Below are 20,780 nucleotides of genomic sequence, written 5' to 3' on the forward strand. Positions count from 1 at the left end.
TAACCGTAAATAAATTGGTAGGAAATCTACAACCGGATATCGACGTTGAAAAACGGAAACGAGTTTTGAGTAACGCATCTTTTATTATCATCTCTCACAGAGATAATGTTTTCGAGCAAGCATATTAAAAAAAAAGTAAGAAAGGTATGTAACAAATAAAATTAGATTAGGTGTTGCGAAGCAGAATTCAGCAGGTCCACTTCACTGTGAAGTCCATGCCGCCTGAGATGATAGTTGAAATTGTGAAACCGCGCTGCGTCTATGGGAGGGTGCAGCTTAACAAGAGGTGACGTCCAAGTCATGTTAGCGTCGCTGTTACCTCATACTCTTCGTTTTTAGTTTTGAGTATTCTATGTTTGCCTTTATCTTCTCACTGTAATTATAATGCGCGTCGTAACTGAGCACCTACGTCACACTGTAAATCGGTGTAATGAAGCAAGGCATGATCCCTACGTCGTCGCAAAAAGCATGCTCCGCAACTAGAAAACGTGGATCTTCGACCAGAATATCATCTTTTGTGCATATCTCTAGTAAATTAGACAAGGGGCCTACTCCACTGCGGCAGATAGAAAACTCCATCTCATCGGCGAGTAACGTATTCAAGTATTAGTGCCAGGTTAATCGGAAATAAGAATATCTCAGACAACGATAGTATTTGAAGAAATAAAAAAAAAAGACACGGTCCGGAAGCCGCAGTAAGACTTTATGGAACAACTAATTGCGGTAGCTATATCATCTAGTCAGCGTAATAATGTGGCAAACCGCTGCCATCATCTGTGTCACGAATAATTAATCATTATAAGCAACTGGGTAAGTACTTTTGTAAGACATAGGGTGTCCGGTCTAGAAAACAAAGTCTTATAACGAAAAAACTCGACATTGTATGTTGATGGGTAAATACGCAATCAGTAGACACACACTCCAAGAGATTTGAGTCTCATCATTTCATGAACACCGCTAAGTTGCATGGCGCATGCGCTCTAGTTACATGACACAACTGTCCCGAACTGTACTACACTCCTGGAAATTGAAATAAGAACACCGTGAATTCATTGTCCCAGGAAGGGGAAACTTTATTGACACATTCCTGGGGTCAGATACATCACATGATCACACTGACAGAACCACAGGCACATAGACACAGGCAACAGAGCATGCACAATGTCGGCGCTAGTACAGTGTATATCCACCTTTCGCAGCAATGCAGGCTGCTATTCTCCCATGTAGACTATCGTAGAGATGCTGGATGTAGTCCTGTGGAACGGCTTGCCATGCCATTTCCACCTGGCGCCTCAGTTGGACCAGCGTTCGTGCTGGACGTGCAGACCGCGTGAGACGACGCTTCATCCAGTCCCAAACATGCTCAATGGGGGACAGATCCGGAGATCTTGCTGGCCAGGGTAGTTGACTTACACCTTCTAGAGCACGTTGGGTGGCACGGGATGCATGTGGACGTGCATTGTCCTGTTGGAACAGCAAGTTCCCTTGCCGGTCTAGGAATGGTAGAACGATGGGTTCGATGACGGTTTGGATGTACCGTGCACTATTCAGTGTCCCCTCGACGATCACCAGTGGTGTACGGCCAGTGTAGGAGATCGCTCCCCACACCATGATGCCGGGTGTTGGCTGTGTGTGCCTCGGTCGTATGCAGTCCCGATTGTGGCGCTCACCTGCACGGCGCCAAACACGCATACGACCATCATTGGCACCAAGGCAGAAGCGACTCTCATCGCTGAAGACGACACGTCTCCATTCGTCCCTCCATTCACGCCTGTCGCGACACCACTGGAGGCGGGCTGCACGATGTTGGGGCGTGAGCGGAAGACGGCCTAACGGTGTGCGGGACCGTAGCCCAGCTTCATGGAGACGGTTGCGAATGGTCCTCGTCGATACCCCAGGAGCAACAGTGTCCCTAATTTGCTGGGAAGTGGCGGTGCGGTCCCCTACGGCACTGCGTAGGATCCTACGGTCTTGGCGTGCATCCGTGCGTCGCTGCGGTCCGGTCCCAGGTCGACGGGCACGTGCACCTTCCGCCGACCACTGGCGACAACATCGATGTACTGTGGAGACCTCACGCCCCACGTGTTGAGCAATTCGGCGGTACGTCCACCCGGCCTCCTGCATGCCCACTATACGCCCTCGCTCAAAGTCCGTCAACTGCACATACGGTTCACGTCCACGCTGTCGCGGTATGCTACCAGTGTTAAAGACTGCGATGGAGCTCCGTATGCCACGGCAAACTGGCTGACACTGACGGCGGCGGTGCACAAATGCTGCGCAGCTAGCGCCATTCGACAGCCAACACCGCGGTTCCTGGTGTGTCCGCTGTGCCGTGCATGTGATCATTGCTTGTACAGCCCTCTCGCAGTGTCCGGAGCAAGTATGGTGGGTCTGACACACCGGTGTCAATGTGTTCTTTTTTCCATTTCCAGGAGTGTATTCCACAGATGCTTCCCGACATTATTTTCCCGCAGGATGCCATCCCACCCAACTATCATGGGGATGTTACCACGTTCCTACATGAGACGAGTCTTGGGTCGGAACAGGAAATCCCATTGCCTGGACTCCTCGGGCGTCCGATTCTGCCTCAGATGGATTTTGGTGCAGTGGTTTCTGAAGGACATTGTTTATAGAACAAGGGTTCGAGATCGGGTAGATTTGAGACAACGGATCTGCGCCGCAGTAGAGGCCACGCTTATGAACATGTGGCGAGAAGTGGAGTACCGTTTCGATCTCTGTCGAGCTACAAGCGTTGCCCACACTGAAATGTTCCAACATGCATAAAAACGTTTGAGCTCCTGCCTACAATGTTGGACATATAAAGTTACAAACCTTAATAGGCACTGAAACATAAATAAATGTTTTTGTATACCTCTAATCCGGACACCCAGTATTGAGTGGAGCACCACCCGCACAAAATATACAGACAGTAAGCTGATGAGCCAAAACGTTATCACCACTGCCTACCTCGAAATTTAACGCCGCCTCGTGGCTTTGCGACACTGTAACGAAAGCATGTATATAAGCGGAGCAGAGGAGAACGGAATCATTGCAGCGACGATTGGGACCGCAAATGCGGGAACTGACTTTGGCAAAGGGCAGCTTCCCAGAATGGCGAACACAGTTCCTGTGATCGCGTGCTGCTGTTGTGAGAAACTGTGAAAAGTGATTGGAGGACAGTCAAACCAAGAGTAAGCGACAAGGTGAACGTCCAGGCCTCATCACGGAACGTGGAGGTCGGAGGTTGGCGTGCCCTGTACAGCAGGGTAGGAGGCGACTTGGGGCAGATCCGATGACAGGCTACAATGCTGGTCAAGCACACCTGTTCCGAAACACACCTTTCAGCGCACGTTGTTGAACATATGACAAACAGCAGAGTAGCCCGACTTGTTTCAATTTTGACCCAATTGCGTCGTCTATTGCGATTACAGTGGGCACGGGATCATCGAGATTGGACCGTGAATCAATGGAAACATATCGCCTGATGCGATGAATCACGTTTCTTGTTACACCGGGTAGATGGTCATGTTCGGATACTCCACCATCCAGGCAAACGTCTTCTTGAAACATGCATTGCACCACGGGTGGAAACCTTTAGGGTCAGTGTTATGCTATGAGTGATATTCGCCTGGGATTCCGTGGGACCTATCGTAGTAATCGAAAGCACCGTGACAGCTGCTGACTATTTGCATCCCTTGGTATCTTCCGCGACGCCGTTGGCATCTTCCGCAAGGATAACAGTCCGTGTCACAAGGACAGAACCGTACGACGTTGGCTGAGGAGTAGAGCAAGATAAAGTTGATGTCTTGGCCACCAAATCACCTAAACTGGACGCATTCGGGACGCAATCGGTCGCCAGCTCCGCGCCCACAGCCACCGGCACGTAATTTACAGGAATTAAGTGACCTGTGCGTAGACATCTGGTGCGACGTACCTCGTGTAACCTGCCAAGGACTTGCCGAATGGAGGTGGGTAACACGCTATTAAGCAGGTGGTCCTAATGTTCTGGCTCATCAGTGAGTCTCCTCCACCACCCTCGTTATTGATGCCCCAACCGGAAAAATTATTTGCAGGATTTTGCCACGTCAAATATATTGATACTTACAGTACTTCCTTTGTTACCTTTTGTTCGTGAAGGCATGCTCCTGAAGCGTCACGTTGATAACACATGCAGATATTGGTGTGATATACCTGAACGACACACCGTATGAACTACATGTGCTGCATATGTGCTAAGATATTCCGGTTTTCCTTTTTGCTGGAACTTGTCGAGTTAACTGAATCGCTAAACCATACAGTCGTGTTGGCACATGGAAAGACTGGAGAGAGTGGACGGCGCTGGGAAAGCTTTACTGTCACTGCTCTCCAGGGCAGCAGTCCAAAACGCATTTATTGCTGCCGGTTACATATAGCCCACAGAAACGATAAGCGACACTTGTTTCCGCCGACCTGTTGGAAGTTGAACTTCTACCTATGAGTGTTCATAGCGACTCCACAGGGATTGCAACGTTACCTAATTTATAAACTGTGGGTGAAAAAACAAAAGGTACAGGAAGTGGAAGGTGGAGAGCACGGGAGGCGTGCGTATGTGTAGACGGTAGGACGGAATTCTCCTGGATGTATGACACAGTTCACTAGCAGTTGTGACGGGGCGACGAACGGTAAGCGACAAAACATGCTCTGTAACAAATGTGTAAAGGTGTATACACGTCGCTCAATATCCTTTGCACCAGGAATATACTGTACTGATTTAATTCAGTACTGTAATTTCTTTAGCCTATTTTAGTACTGTATATATTTGAATCGTGCCTGTTTTGTCGGACATGTCCGACAGAACGGGCACCACAGTAATATATACATTTCTGTAACGGCGCGACGGCTCCTTGACTTTTGTTTCAGTGCAGATGCACTAATATCGTCCGAACTCCTACGGGAATCAGTCATTTGCGAGGAGGGTTGTTAACAGCTGCATAGCTGCGTGCGAGAAGTTGGAAATTTAGCGCTCGGAGGGACCGCGTCCGGATGACCGTAGCGGTTCAGGCAAACGCTCACGAGAAGCGGTAAATCCGAGTTTTGACTCCCGGTCCGGCACAGATTTTCAGTTTTCGCCATTGCTTAACCACAGTGCTCATTGCAGATGGAAGTCATGAATTTCCACATATGTCTTCCGTTTCTTTCTTCATTCTCTATTTCATAAAAATGTGGTAAAGTCACGGGATTTATGGCATCAAGAAGCTTTTTCACTTTTATACACAGATTGCGCGTGCGTAACCGGAAGTTCAGTAGAAATAAAGTAGACGCGAGTGAAATTAACTTTCCTATTTTATTTAATGTTATACTCCGCTTGGAGGTAGGCCACATGAGTGACATACATTATAATGGTTAGCTATATTGTGCGATTAGCTTTCCCTTTTCATCTTTACCCATGTTCCGTACTATGTGACAATTAGTTCACATACGATAGTTACACACCGACAACTTGGTTTAAGATTTTACTTTACAGCAGCGTGGCGTCTGTTACCGCGGCCCATTGTCTTCACGCGATGTGAGTTGCGAAGATTGGGACCCAGATTGGCGGGCTTGCTTAGTCAGTAACTTTCAAGTTCACTGCTAATTGTTGGCGATAAGTGCAAATTCACTTACCGCCTCGGTGTAAGAATGAGTGATTTGCCAAGAGTATCGACTCTTACAGCCACTTGGCGCTGTGACTTTTCATTAAAACACAAATTTTTGGAGTTCGTAGTCTGCATTCCATGTAGCGCACTGTCATTGTGTTTGGTTTCTTCTTGTAGTATGAAGTCTGCAGAAGTGTGAGGTGAGGTGTCAGCACGTCGATAGTCGTTGTTTTTATGAGTTGATAAACCGTCATACCGATATGTAATCGCAAACCTAGCAGGGGCGTTTGACACTCCAGTAATTAGTATGGCATAATCCTTATCACTTCAGGCAGGAGGATTACCTTCATAGTCTCGGATGTAAAATACAGGAGTAAGTAAGAAACACGTATTTTTTTGTTTTCTCCAAAAAAATTCCTGTCCTGAGGTACAGGCCTCCGAAGATGACACTGCGAACACCATTTTGAAGATGTGAATTTCGGAAAATTTAAAAAAAAACTATCTCTCTAACACTTCTAGTTATTTTGTTAGAGTTCTTTTTCATTTGAAAGATAATTGCTTTGTGATTATCATGATATGCTCCGTTTCGACATATCTGTCAAAGTTCTTTTACTGTCGCCTTTTGAGTTTTTTGTAATTTACAGAAAAAATATTTTTCAAAAATGCCAATCCAGAAAAGTTTTCTGCTGATTAGTACCACCACTTTTAACTTGGATGGGTTTTATTTTTAAAAAAATATTTTTTTTTAACTTCCAAGGGTAATGTATGTCTTAATGGAAGTTGTTTCTTACTAATTTCTTTGTTACAATGTTTATTTCTATTGTCTTTGTTGCAGCTATTTCTTATCACTTTCTTTGTTGCAGATATTTCTTACACTCTTGTCAGTTTCCTTGTCCTGGTTCTTCATTGCAGATTTCTGTATTGTAGTTGTTCAGTGCTAATTTGTTTACTGAAGAGGCTTCTAAAAAATCTGAGACCATTCAGTGAGTTCTGTATTTTCGTGAGGAATTTGCCAGTTGACACAGTTGCTTTGTGTTTTGTGGAAAGGACTGTTTGAAATGTCTTCTGACTGGGGCCACGAGAGATTGAAAGCTGATTATTTGCATATGCATAAAAGAGTGATATATAAGACAAACAAAGAAACAGTCTTTGTTCGGTTTGGGAATAAGTGTTCTCATTTGAAGACTCTGTTTCAAAGTGAAGATGTTTTCAGTGACGACTTCTTGTCTTCTAGATGTTTTGACAAAATAACAACAATGATAGTATCTGGATAAAGTGAAGCCTCCTACGGTGCTGATGATGCCGATTTTTGTCCTGTTAAGAAACCGAGGTCAGTGAAGTTGAGTCATAAGCTCTATGCATCAAGAAAGCTCATAGAAATTACTAAAACTATGGCTGAATTCATTACAGCAAAACTGACCACACTCTACAAAGTAGAAATTCCATCTGCAGAAGAAAATTAACCAAAGCGATCTTGCATCTCTTGCCAGGCATTTTTCACAAATATCAATTCAGCTGTTGAATATTGTGCATTCTACAGTGAAAAGGTGCTAGTTTTAACTATTATTCCAGAGACATTTTCAAAGAAAGCAATTTTGAGCCACGCTCCGTCAGTATCAAAGGGCATGGTAAACAAATAAAAAAGTGTGGGGCCTGTAAAAGGAGTCTTTGGAAGACCAATTCCCTATTATGGTCATCCTGTAGAAGCAGCTAAAGTTCAAATAGAGCAGTCATTTTATCTGGAAGATAAATGGGACTGTTCTCGCCAGAGTGCCAACAAAAAAGATACTATAACCCTAACAGTTGAAGGTCAAAAAGTTGTGACAGTAAAGAGGTACATGGTTCGCAGTATTAAAGAAACTTTTGCAATTTATAAGAGCAACTATACAACTTCACATATTGGAAGATCAAAATTTTATGGGTGGTTCCGCCGCGCGGGGTAGCCGCGAGTTCTAGGGCGTCTTTTCACGGTCCGGGCGGCTCCCCCCGGCGGAGGTTCGAGTTCTCCATAGGGCATGGGTGCGTGTATTGTCCTTAGCGTAAGTTAGTCTAAGTTAGATTAAGTAGTGCGTAAGCTTAGGGACTGATGATCTTAGCAGATTGGTCCCATAAGATTCTACCACAAATTTCCAAATTTCGGTAGTTCCACACTCACCTAGAGATGTCTGTTTTTGTGTGTACTGCGCAAATTTTTAACTTTGTGTGATAACTTTGAAGAACTTACTGGAGCACGTGACATACAACACTTTGTTTGGGCGTGTGAAGTCATTAGTAGTCTGTGACGTAAAGCGAGATACTTGTTTGTTTCAAGAATGTGGTGAGTGCCATGGAAAGGATGGACTGTCTTTAAAGACACTTGGCCTGGAAGACGTAGCAGATAACTCTGCAGAAGTTACATATGCGACATGGGAGGAAAATAAACTAAGAAAACTGTTGCCTTTAACAGTTTCATTGATGAACGTGGTAAGTGGTCAGTGAAGGCAGTAACACACCAGCATCTGAAGAAATTGCAACAACACATTGCAGAAGTGAAAGGGTGTGTACAGGCTGAAGAACTATGTTTAGTTCTTCACTGTGATTTTGCTGAGAACTGGTATATAATTCTCCCACACGAAATACAAGGGTTTCATTGGAGTAATAACCAGGTTTCGATTTTTACAGGAGTGACATATTTTCAAAACAAGACCACAAGTGTTGCAGTTATAAGTGATGACACAGGAGATGACTCAGCGTGTACTTTGCTAGTCATGCGCAAAATTCTTCAACCGCAAAGAAGGGCAGAGATGAGGATCATTATTTCTGATGGTGCTCCTAGACATTTTAAAAATCGTTATCTGCTCTCTGAATTAAGTCGCTTGTGCCAACTTCCTGGGTATAAAGTGCTACTGGTCGCGGTAAGGGGCCTTGTGATAGTGTAGGAGCAGCTGAAGCACCATGCTACAAAAGCAGAATCTTTCAAGACCAAAAACAACTGCGTTTCAGAAAGCTGAGGATTTTACGAGAGTCGTGAAATCTTACACATCCACAGCCCCCATTCTTTTGTCCAAAGAGGAAATCGAAGAATTCCGTGAGTAGAAAAAAGAATGGTCCAAACAAACTACTTCTGTGGAAGGAATTCAAGAACTTACAGTTTTGGACTCAAAGTGATGGGCGAACTCATATTGCACGCACTTGAAAGATCAAGAAAGAAGAAATTTCGTTCGGCCAGCACCTCAGAAACAGCAGGATAATATTCAGATTCACAATCTGAGAAGGGGGATGTTTGTAGCGTGTGTGTATGACTGTGACTGGTGGATTGCAGAGATTATAGACACCAGTTATGAGTTCAACGAAATTGTAGTGAACTTTATGCTACCATATGGACCAGCTGCTGGATAATAGGTTTCCAGCTGAAGGACAGCAACACCACTACCAGTGCTCACTTCCTGTTCACAATGTCTTGAAGATTGTAAGTGCTCCGCCGGCCGGGGTGGCCGAGCGGTTCTAGGCGCTACAATCTGGAACCGCGCGACCGCTACGGTCGCAGGTTCGAATCCTGCCTCGGGCATGGATGTGTGTGATGTCCTTAGGTTAGTTAGGTGTAAGTAGTTCTAAGTTCTAGGTGACTGATGACCTTAGAAGTTAAGTCCCATAGTGCTCAGAGCCATTTGAGCCATTTTTGTAAGTGCTCCAGTTCCTGTCGGTTCAATAGGAAACCAGTACGTTGTCCTCGATGGTGAGTGTTCATCGGATGTGAGGGTATCATCTGGAGTGCCCCAGGGAACTGTGGTAGGTCCGCTGTTGTTTTCTATCTACATAAATGATCTTTTGGATAGCGTGGATAGCAATGTGCGGCTGTTTGCTGATGATGCTGTGGTGTAAGGGAAGGTGTCGTCGTTGAGTGACTGTAGCAGGATACAAGATGACTTGGACAGGATTTGTGATTAGTGTAAAGAATGGCAGCTAACTATAAATATAGATAAATGTAAATTAATGCAGATGAATAGGAAAAAGAATCCTGTAATGTTTGAATACTCCATTAGTAGTGTAGCGCTTGACGCAGTCACGTCGATTAAATATTTGGGCGTAACATTGCAGAGCGATATGAGGTGGGACAGGCATGTAATGGCAGTTGTGGGGAAGGCGGATAGTCGTCTTCGGTTCATTGGTAGAATTTTGTGAAGATGTGGTTCATCTGTAAAGGAGACCGCTTATAAAACAGTAATACGACCTATTCTTGAGTTCTGCTCGAGAGTTTAGGATCCCTATCAGGCCGGATTGAGGAAGGACATAGAAGCAATTCAGAGGCGGGCTGCTAGATTTGTTACTGGAAGGTTTGATCATCACGCGAATGTTACGGAAATGCTTCAGGGACTCTGGTGGGAGTCTCTAGAGGAAAGGAGGCGTTCTTTTCGTGAATCGCTACTGAGGAAATTTAGAGAACCAGCATTTGAGGCTGACTGCAGTACAATTTTACTGCCGCCAACTTAAATTTCGCGGAAATTTAAGGCTCGTACAGGGGCATATGGGCAGGCATTTTTCTCTCGTTCTGTTTGGGAGTGGAACAGGGAGAGAAGATGCTACTTGTGGTACGAGTTACACTCCGCCACGCACCGTATGGTGGATTGCGGAGTATGTGTGTAGATGTTAAACAGGAAGGCATCACTCTATATCAAAGGAAGGTAGTGAAGCAATGGAACACACTTTTACTTCATTAAATGGCTGATTTCAGTACAAAACAGAGTGCGCAGAAGTTGTATAAATTGAAACCTTTAAGTCTTTGGACCTTTCACATACATTTTGGAACCATTTAAAATGCTTGAAAAATGAGTCACTTACTCATATTCCAAAACTAAAATTATGGTAAATAAGGCTATGTTTTGATTTTTATGAGCCTGTTATGTGATAATGTGGTACTACAACAGGTATTATGTATGGCGAAAATTTCAATTGTTTATAAAACCTGTTCAACCTAAAAGTGGAAGCTCTCTGTTTCAGGGAATGTTGAACTGTGTGGTACTAATCAACAGAAAAAATCAAAATCTTATGGATTGGCATTTTTGAAGAAAAAAATTTCCATAAATTATAAAAAAAAGTTCAGAACGCTATAGTAAAAGAACTTTGACAGATGGAGGATTACTTTGTAATCATAAAGCAAAAGCAATTTTCTTTCAACTAAATAAATAAATAAATAAATAAAAATATCTAGAACAGTTGCAGAGATGCAGCATTTTAAAATTTTTTTCAAAAAATTCACATCATCTTTGGAGAGCTGTATCTCGGGGCAGAAATTTTTTTGGAGGAAACAAAAAATACGCGTTCCTTACTTTGCCCTTCATTTTAACATGTGTTAAATTCAATAACATCCGAGACCATGAAGGTAAGATTTTTTCCTAGCCTACCTGAATTGATATGGACTATGCCGTATCAGGACAAGATTCCAAATTCATGGAGAAATTTCATCCGCTAAACATAAGAAAAGAACTGCCTTGAAAACTGCTTCTGAGTTTGACATCTAGGAAACACAGTGTCGATGAAGGTATTCAGCAAACTGCACGTAAACCAACAGAACATGGATACGAAACTTCAGTGTTGCAAGGAGCACGGAACCAGGTCTATCGCCCAAAGGGAACGTGTAATGTGACCCTGCGATTGTGTTTTAACGAATTTTTAATGTTGTACTACCTGGTTTTCCGTATACACCATACCAATGGAATCTTGTAGTGCAGACTTTATTTTTCGCGTTCGGAGCATGGTGGAGGTTCTTTGACGGATTGGGTTGTCATACTGCTCTTTCTATTGGCCCCTGTATCATTTACATGTAGTGGAAAAGTAACTGGTGTGGGCTGTCGAATCTTTATATGTGAACCTCTTTTTTTATGTGGGTGAAGGGACTGTTACGAAAGGGGGAAATACGTCTTTCAAGGTGGTGGTGCCCCACCACAACCGAAAGTGCCAAAAATTAGGTTAGCACACATGATGAAATAACATGGCTATTCTTCTCTCCACAGTCCGTGGATTTGATTATTGTAGCGCAGCTACGGCCTGTTAAAAACAAAACTTCACCCTGTATCTCTTAGAGAACGTGAACCGTTCAGAATTTAATGTTTCGTAGTTGTATTCTCGTTGTTTTGAACGCCAGAAGCAACCCTACTTTGAAAAAAAAAAAAAAAAAAAAAAAGAGGCGTGGGTATTAATTTAACTGTAGGTTCATGAGTTGAGTCATATTCGCAGTAAGATTCCACAGCGATCAAGCAAATATTTATTTTATTATAAATCCAGTCACCACAAAAGTTTAACCATTTCATACTTGTATTTTTTTCTGGAGGACAGCATTTCTTAATGATTTTCGATGCAAGATTTATACAAAAATATGTACCCGTTTTTAAAACTTGCTTTGTACACTTGGTTTCATTTTATGGACTAAAATAACTGATTATGAAATATTCTCTATTGTAATAGATAGTAAAATGATCATTTCAATAATTACCATGCAAAATAACAATAGCAGTGTTCAGTTACACAGTGGAATATAGCGAACCAACCACATCCGTGTATTCCGGTGATCACAAGGGGCTGCGCACTGCTACGTTGACTTACTGATATTTCCATACTGAGGACCAACAGTTGGCAGCACTCGCGCATGATGAAAGGGCTGAACAGTCACCAATGTGTACCTTCCAGATTTCCGTTAGGGAAAAATGCTTCTATTGCAGCCAAGACACAGTAAAAGTTGATGTACAAAATTCTGGGTAGAAGATCAGAAAGACTTAAGGTGCAGCCCGGTGCGTTTGTGTTTGTTTCACCTCTGCCTGTATATTTCAAGTTGTTCAAACGACTGCTACTTTATCATTGAAAATTTCTTTTCCCTTAATAATTACCCCATCTGCAAACCGCTCTAACGTGGAGTAGAAACAACAGTTTTATCCAAAGGTGTCGTGTTTCTCGACCCTTTTGCACAACAAACTGTACCAAAAAGACATGTTCTGGACAGGTCATTAACGCTGCGCGTTAATTAAAATTCATATTTTGGTAGTACGCGAGTATTAAAGCGAAAACCACTAATGAAGGCACTAAAGCTTTGCGGACACGAAAATCGATATTTCTTCTGCCCAGTTTGCTTATATCATGTAATTACAGTACAAGACACATGACGTCACGGCAAATGTGTTTCTAGCAATACAACAGAACACTGAGAATGTTTATCTCATGTCATTATCTACTGAATACAATTTTTAGTGTTTCGTGGTGACACATTATCTTACAGCGTAGTCCGAAGCCTATAGGCCAATTTTTAGTATTTCGTGGTGACACATTATCTTACAGCGTAGTCCGAAGCCTATAGGCCTAAGTACCTTACGTGGGAAATAGATGTACGTTTTTTGGGTTATACATGTGCATTTCTCAGCTGGGAGAAAAGTCACTATGCAATATCACTGTTAAATAACCGTTAGTTACCAATATTAATAGACTGCAGCCTTCATATTTACAATATTTTTGCACGGAAAATGGGAAAATGAATTTTGTGACATTTTGTTAAAACCGCGTTGTTTGCTGCATTATCGTTTACGGGTAATTTTCGTATACCAAATTATGAGACAACGTGAGCAGCAGATGGAAACAGCACATCACCTCTCCATGCTTTAAATGCGGACGCTATATTGTGGCAAGCATTGGGGAAGGTCATGCGCAGCGTTGTCCACTGGCGACAACTGCCTGCCCCGCACTGCGCAGGCAGTTTTGCGTGGGAAAGTTAGAAAGCCCGCCCTGGGCCAGTCGCTTTCCAGCGCAGCGCGTTGCCGGACTCTGCAGGCAGTGCTTTACTGTCAATAGCGCGTTTCTTTGTTGCGCCACTCGCAGTCCGCCGGCACATCCTCCTCCTATACGATCGCTGGACAAACCCGTCATTGACATAACTCGGACAGTTGCGCCGCCGTGCGTTGCGAATGTAGCACCAGGCGCATTTAAAGAGGCAGCTGCGTACGGTGGCAGAAGCGGCCTACGTTTGGGAAACAGAAATCTGCATTACAAAAGCGAGGCAGCACGCACCTTCCCTGTAATGAGACCATGTACATCGTCAGACCCTTATTACTATCCTGCGTTTTACCATAGTATGCCGCCAACCTTCGTCTAGGGATTACATCTACATGTACAGGATGGGCTGATAGTTTCTCCCTCAAGTTTTTTAGAATATCTTTACGAAGCAGATTTTTTTGTAGTAACACATCTCTACATTTGAATAAATGACTTGGGCAGTCATCTGTTCACTTTTCAGTATTTCGTGTTGCGTCCCTGATTATAAAGACATTCTTCAACTCCAATTCCTCCTGAACACGTGCAGTAAGCTGATCTCGGTAGCGTGGGCGAATGCCTTTGAACACTGCGTCCTATAGTCTTGCCCACAAGTCCTGCATATGGCTTAGGTTTTTTTAGTGTTTCCAGGTCAGTCAGTTTGAGATGAATTCTGGTTTTAACATTCCACTGGCAAGAAGGCCTTGAATCTGGGTACGAACTTGTTCACGTTCTTGACCCATTTTTAAGGACACCCCTAGAAATGCCGAAAAGCGCAAATAACCAAAGAGCAATATGCAGACAAAGTTAAAAATTAATGTAAATAAGGAATGTCTAAATACATGAAATTTAAAAAATATAAACTTTTTAATCACTGTTTCTTTTACCTCCTTAATTAAAACTTAGACATAACATTAATTATTTTCTGTTCTTTCAGTAAATGGAAACACAAGAATTCGTAAAAAAATACTGAATGACTCATTTTCATTAACTTACCAAGCACAGATGTCTTACAATTATAAAAGTGATTTGCTTACGAATACTGCGCTACCACACCACCACTTGCCAGCAACATCCAAACTGTTTGACTGTGATACATAAAAAAAAGTTCAAATGGCTCTGCGCACTATGGGACTTAACTGCTGAGGTCAATCGTCCCCGAGAACTTAGAACTACTTAAACATAACTAACTTCAGGACATCACACACATCCATGCCCGAGGCAGGATCCAAACCTGCAACCGTTGCGGTCGCGCGGTTCCAGACTGAAGCGCCTAGAACCGCTCGGCCACACCGGCCGGCCGTGATGCATGAAGCCGAAAGCTCGTAGAGCCAGCACCATTTGTTGATGTAAAACGGTAATATCTCTGTAAAGCATCAAACGTTGCTGGTTCTGCTTATAAAAAAGGGAGAAACTTCCCATCCACACAGTGCAGTAATTCTAAAGAGCCGTAACTGTACGGTTGTTTGTATGATGCTCTGAAGCCCCAGCGTGTGGACCAGTCAAAGTTTACCAAACAAAATGTTAGTCCCCGCACACAAAAGCCTACAATGGTCGCTTTGGAGCGCTGTTGGTGTTGTGGAACTGCTACCAGACGGTAATGTGACACTCCACCGCTCATGTAAGTACTTGCTGTGAAGTAGTGTGTATGTACTAGTCGGTTGTGTGGCATCAGCGCGGTATGATGGGTCGGTGTGGATACGTCACGTGATGGCAGAAAGGAGCTATCGTGTTTGGAAATACCCATGACTGCACTTTGATTGTTGATGTATCGACGCGGGCTGTCCAACATATCTACGACTAATGATACATCAGTCGCAGACATGTAATACGGTTTCAGGAAGTTGTAAAAATATCCTGACGGACTTGGAGCGGAGACGAGTGTATCAGCCCTTGACAGTGACGATTGGTTTCATACCCGACAGGAATTTCTGCTGTCAGAGAATGTGGGTCCTTCTCATCAATTCTCGAATGAACATTGCGAAGGAACCAGCGTGATATGGCCACCTGAATTTGTATACCTCTCAAAAGGCCATAAATGTAGGCTTCCTCAATGGGCCAGACAACAACGGAAACTGTAACTGACTCGAAGGGTCTAATGTGGTCTGACGAGCCGCTATTTTATTTTTCAGGTGATGCAAGGCTTCTTTGCACGGCGGCCCAATGAAGCGTTTAACCCGATCTGTGCAGAGGGTGTAGTTGAAGACGGAGGTGATTCTTTGATGTTTTGGGTTCTCTCTCTCTCTCTCTCTTTTTTTTTTTTTTTTTTTTTTTTTTTTTTCTTCTTACCCTGATGTGGGCACATTCATTCAGGTTACCGCGAACATGAACCAGGATGCTCATTTGAATAATCTCGGTGGCCAAATGTTGCCCTTTCTTGAACATCTTCCTCATAAGTATCCCGTCTTCCAAGATGACGACAATCGTATTCACAGGGCGGGATGGATACGTTCCTTATTTGACAAACATTAACGCACCTTGCCTGGGTAAGTCACCCTATCTTAATCCCATAGGAAATGCCATGGAATATTTGGAACAGCTGGTGAAGTGTAGCAGTTAATATCTCCGCGACTTCTTAGCTCTGCGGGACCCTATCTTCAATTAGCAACTTCAGCTGGATGGCATCAGAAACTTGAGGACACTCTTCCTCGCCGAACTGAGGTCATGCGACATACTCTTACTATTCCAAGCATTCAGCCACACTCACTGATTTCTCATAAACTCTAGCTTAGTGATGAGCGCTCTGCTCCGCATACAATTAATTTTAAACTGAGCTTGCTGTCGTTAGCAATCCTGAATTAATAATTTCAGCTTTCAGGACGTTTTACATATGTTCATACCAATATTGGCCATAGTTCTTACGATGACTGAGTCATGGCTGCAAAGGAACGTTAAATTCTCACGAAGTAGCAGTTGTAACTCAACGAAAGGTGTAGAAGTAGCAAATTATTGTTTTGTTGTTATAACAGTAAAGTTTGACTCAAACTATATGGTTTGCCTTCCTAGTGGGTTGTTTGCTTAAGGCCAAAATGCGAGCCGGCCGCTGTGGCCGAGCGGTTCTAGGAGCTTCAGTCTGGAATCATGCGATCGCTACGGTCGCAGGTTCGAATCCTGCCTCGGGCATGGATGTGTGTGATAAGACCCATAGTGATCAGAGCCATTTTGAACCAAAGCGCGAAGTGTTTCCTCCTGTACACGTTTCGGTTCGTTCACCAATACCCGTCGTCTTTCAATCGAAAGAATCATTTCTATAGGATGACTGTGTACGTTCTATGCATTTCCGGAACATTTCATTTCTTTGATAATTAACCAATTGATAAGGCACGCAACATTATTGACTCATTCATATTTGCCATGTTATTGGCAGAGAGCTCTTCAAGAGGTAAACTTTACTGTGAAATCACGTAAATGTTGTAAACTAAACTTACTCGACTGATGAGTGAGTTTCAGTAACCAGTAAATACTTCTTGGCCGATCGCTGCATCCTGTAGTTGGAGACTCAAGTAATTTACTGCCATACACGCCTTTGAGGTACAGAATTGAAACTGATACGAGCAATAATATCGCAGTGCTCATTCACTTACGCTAATCATCCGTCGCCGTTTGCTTATGTGGCGTTAAACTCTACTACAGATTTAAACTGCATGCCGTCCTGGGACTAGAAGCTGGATCTTTGGCAGTCGTGGACAGCACTGTACAGTCTAAACCATCGTACTATCTCTTGCTGGCAGTCATTCTGCAGTACCCCTAGTACTCCACGCTGTCGTTCTTGTGTGATATGTTGGGTGTCGCTGTCCGAATTAGAGATACGCCGAATGTTTTAGCCATAGCCTTAGGGTTGATTTCCCAATGAAGCTTTCACTCTGGCAGCTTTGCGCTTTCGCCTATATTGATGATAAAAATCTGCTTCAAGGTCAGAGAGTGGCTATCTGAAAACTGTGAGATAGTTTCGTGACAGCACCGTCAGCTCCTTCAACGTTCCTTTCGGCAAGGCCGTGGCGCTCTTGCGGACACCTTTCACGTCGGATGTAGGTAATAAGTTTGTAGAAATTCCTTCCAGCGCTAATGACGCAAGACAAAAGCCACGGCCGACGGCTGACCTCTGCACAAGAATCTTGGGAACAGTAGAGCCCGTTAGGGTAGGCACTAGCCATTGCTCTCGTTCGAAATTGGTGGTATCGCAACAGGCCTCACCCGTTAGTTCAAGTCCCGTCGTGCCAGAATTATTGCTTTTCTTGAATATGCATCCAGATCTCTTAGCGAAGTTGAAATACGTACATATTTTCGAAATTTCGGGAAAACAATATAGCACCAGAGACCTACTTCATTTAGAAAATGTGAATGTCCAATTTAATAATAATAACAACTATAACAGCTGATGCGAGCAACTGTCAAGAAAACCAGATGCTGAAGATTCCAGAACATGTGATCTGGAAGTACAGTTACGACTACGTAATAACTCTTTCACGATCTATCTTTTAAATTAGGTATCTTGTTTCCTTGCTTTGACCAGAATTAGATTTCAGTTTCGAGCTCCCTACTTCGTTTCCTGCTCCACTGTAAATTTGTCAGATACCAGCACAGTTTTTAAGTCTTCGTCCGAGGAAATTGCTGTTTTGCCAAGCGATGTGCAGTTTCTGTTTAACCACAACCAAAAGGAAAATCCCTGGGATTGCTTTAGAAAAATCTACGGATCTGACGTCGCAGCCGGCCTCCAAGCACCTAGTCACATTCTGTTTTCGATCTACGTGCGCAGCTGCGTCATGTTTCTCCCATGTGTGTTATTGTTCAACCAGTCGTCCTGCTCTTTTATAATTTCCTCGTCGTCTCTAAAATTTACACCCATCTGAGACTTTGTCGAGGTGATAAAGCAAACAGTAATGGGGTCCAACCAGGCCTGGTGTTAAGTCATCACAAACAAAGGTTTCTTTATTGGTTCGCATTTTGGTCGGGTAGTGAAGACCCCCAGTATGGGTTCTTAGCAGTTTTTTTTAATCATTTTATCCACGTTTCGCTGTGTCATTTTATATTGTATCACGCATCGGACATTATTCTCCTAGATACTAGATCCAGTCAAACGCCTCAATCTGTTCAGTTTAAGTTTAGAGTCGTGAAAACGTGCCTTTTTTACTGTGCATTTTATTGACGAACTAGTAGAGACTCGAAAAGTACTCTCAAAATCTTCATTTTTATCTATCAATGTAGTTTGCTCAGTGGCCTTAGTTTCGTCCAAACCGGCAATACTCCGTTAGGCTCATATTTTGAGCGTCTCTCTAAGGATACAGCCGCCGTACTTCAATTTCTTATATCACAATTTCCACAAGGCTTGTTTTTGATTATTTTTGCGGGAGTAGAGTTTCCTTTGTTCTCTCCCGCACTGTACCATTCCTGGTCCTTTCGTACATGTAGGCAAGTTATGTGCGAAGTATAACGTGTAAGATGATATACACAGCATCGACCACAGAGCAGACCGAGCACTGTGTAGTAACAGTATCGCGGAAACCTTTGAAGCCGAGCTCACGTAACGCTCGTGCTTCATATTTAATGGGGCGCACTCGAGACGAGACGGCGGAACCCACGCCCTGTGCTGCGGCTGCGGCGAGGCCTTGAGCCCCGGACACGGGACAGCTGAATGCTCGTCGCGGTAACCGCCGGGGGCTGCGGTGCCGGCCTTGGAACTGGAAGCCAGCTGTAGGTCTCGATGCTCAACGCGGCTAATGGGAGCCCAGCTTCCGCTGGACACCTCCTTTCCTGGCGCAGTCAATACGAAATGGCACTTTTAACCTACATCTCCTTACACACTCTGCAGACCACTGCGGATTGCACAGAATAGGGTACAGTAGGATCTACTTACAGTAGTATCGCTTGTTAGCATTTCTTTCTCTTCAGCCGCGTATGGAGCACGACTACTTAAAAGCCACTGAGCGTGTTGTAATTAATCTAAATCTCGTCTTGTATGATCTTCGCGGAAGCGATACATTGGGGCCTGAGTAGTATCTTCACTTAATACTTGTTCTTGAGAAAATAAGCTTTCGCGGGATAATATTGGCGTCTGACTTCAAGAGCCTGCCAATTCCGGGTTTTCAGCATTTCTGTAGCGGTCTACCGTTAATTAAGAAACCTGTGACGATTCGTGCTGCCATTTTTTGTACACTTTGAATATCCCCCGTCTGCTCTTTTTGTTATGGATCCAAAACATTTGAACGATATTCTAAGATTGGCTGCACAAGTTATTCGTAACCAAATTTCTTTGTAGAGTATCTGCCAAGTAACCGAAGTCCGCCACCTGCTTGATCTACGACTAAGCCTATGTTATCATACCATGAAATACCACTACAAATTGTTTTACCCATGTGTTTTTATGAGTTACCTGATTGAAGAAGTAATTTATGGATGTCATAGTCGTAGGATACTAAGTTTATTTTTGTTCTGTGAAGCGCGCAGTTTTACATTTACGAACAAGTTGCTAATCTTTCCGCCACTGTGAAATCTTATCGAGGTATGACTGAATATATATGCAGCTTCTTTCACAGAGTACTTCATTATTACATTCGGTAGTTTTGGTTGAGAGTTAATTGGCGACTGAGTACGTGTTGTGCGTGACCCTGCCTACCCAGTGTTACAGTCTACGATAGCCGTCAGCGACCACTGTCATACTACTTCGTTGCGCGCCACAGTCGACTCTGGCAGCGCCACAGTCGACTCTGGCAGCGACTTCCACGAGTCGAGACAGTCACAGTTCGAGGGGTGGACGTTGAGTTGTAACTATCACCTCGAAAAATTCGATCTGCAATCTCGAAACTTGGTATTTTGTGCGTCCACATCTTCATCTTCAGTACAATACATTTTTGCCGGCGCTGGATAACTTGGTGGAGATCGTTTTTGTAGAAATCGACATTCTGAATATTCAGTAAGCGTGCACCACGGGTTGAAATGTCTGCCGTGCAATAGTTTCTACATCTGAGGAAAGAGAACGTAGTCACAGGGTGCCATGTCACGAGAATATGGGCTGAAGCAAAATGTGGTAAGAAGCAGTACGTATGGCTGTGATCAACATATTAGCATCACACCACCGCAGTCGCAAAAACCGCTCAGCAACATTTTGCCCTTAATCAGGTGATCTGTGAAAAGACTGGTGTCTGCACAACCGCAAATGTGGAACGCCTCATGCGTGAGGTACCCACGATCTGACCGCGATTAGATGTGATGATATTCCGAGTCTGTCATGCTGCGCTCCACTGTTGTCTGAGGATATTGTGGTCACGTCACACGCCGAACCTCTCCAGTCGCCGTATGCTGAATCTGCAGAGTGACTCTCAGCCACCGAGCGACGTACAGTTTTGTCGCACGCCGTATATACGTTTTCAAACACGTCTTCAGGTCGCACTGTATGTC

This window comes from Schistocerca piceifrons, chromosome 7 (assembly GCF_021461385.2).
Source record: "Schistocerca piceifrons isolate TAMUIC-IGC-003096 chromosome 7, iqSchPice1.1, whole genome shotgun sequence".
NCBI classification, from domain to species: Eukaryota; Metazoa; Arthropoda; class Insecta; order Orthoptera; family Acrididae; genus Schistocerca; species Schistocerca piceifrons.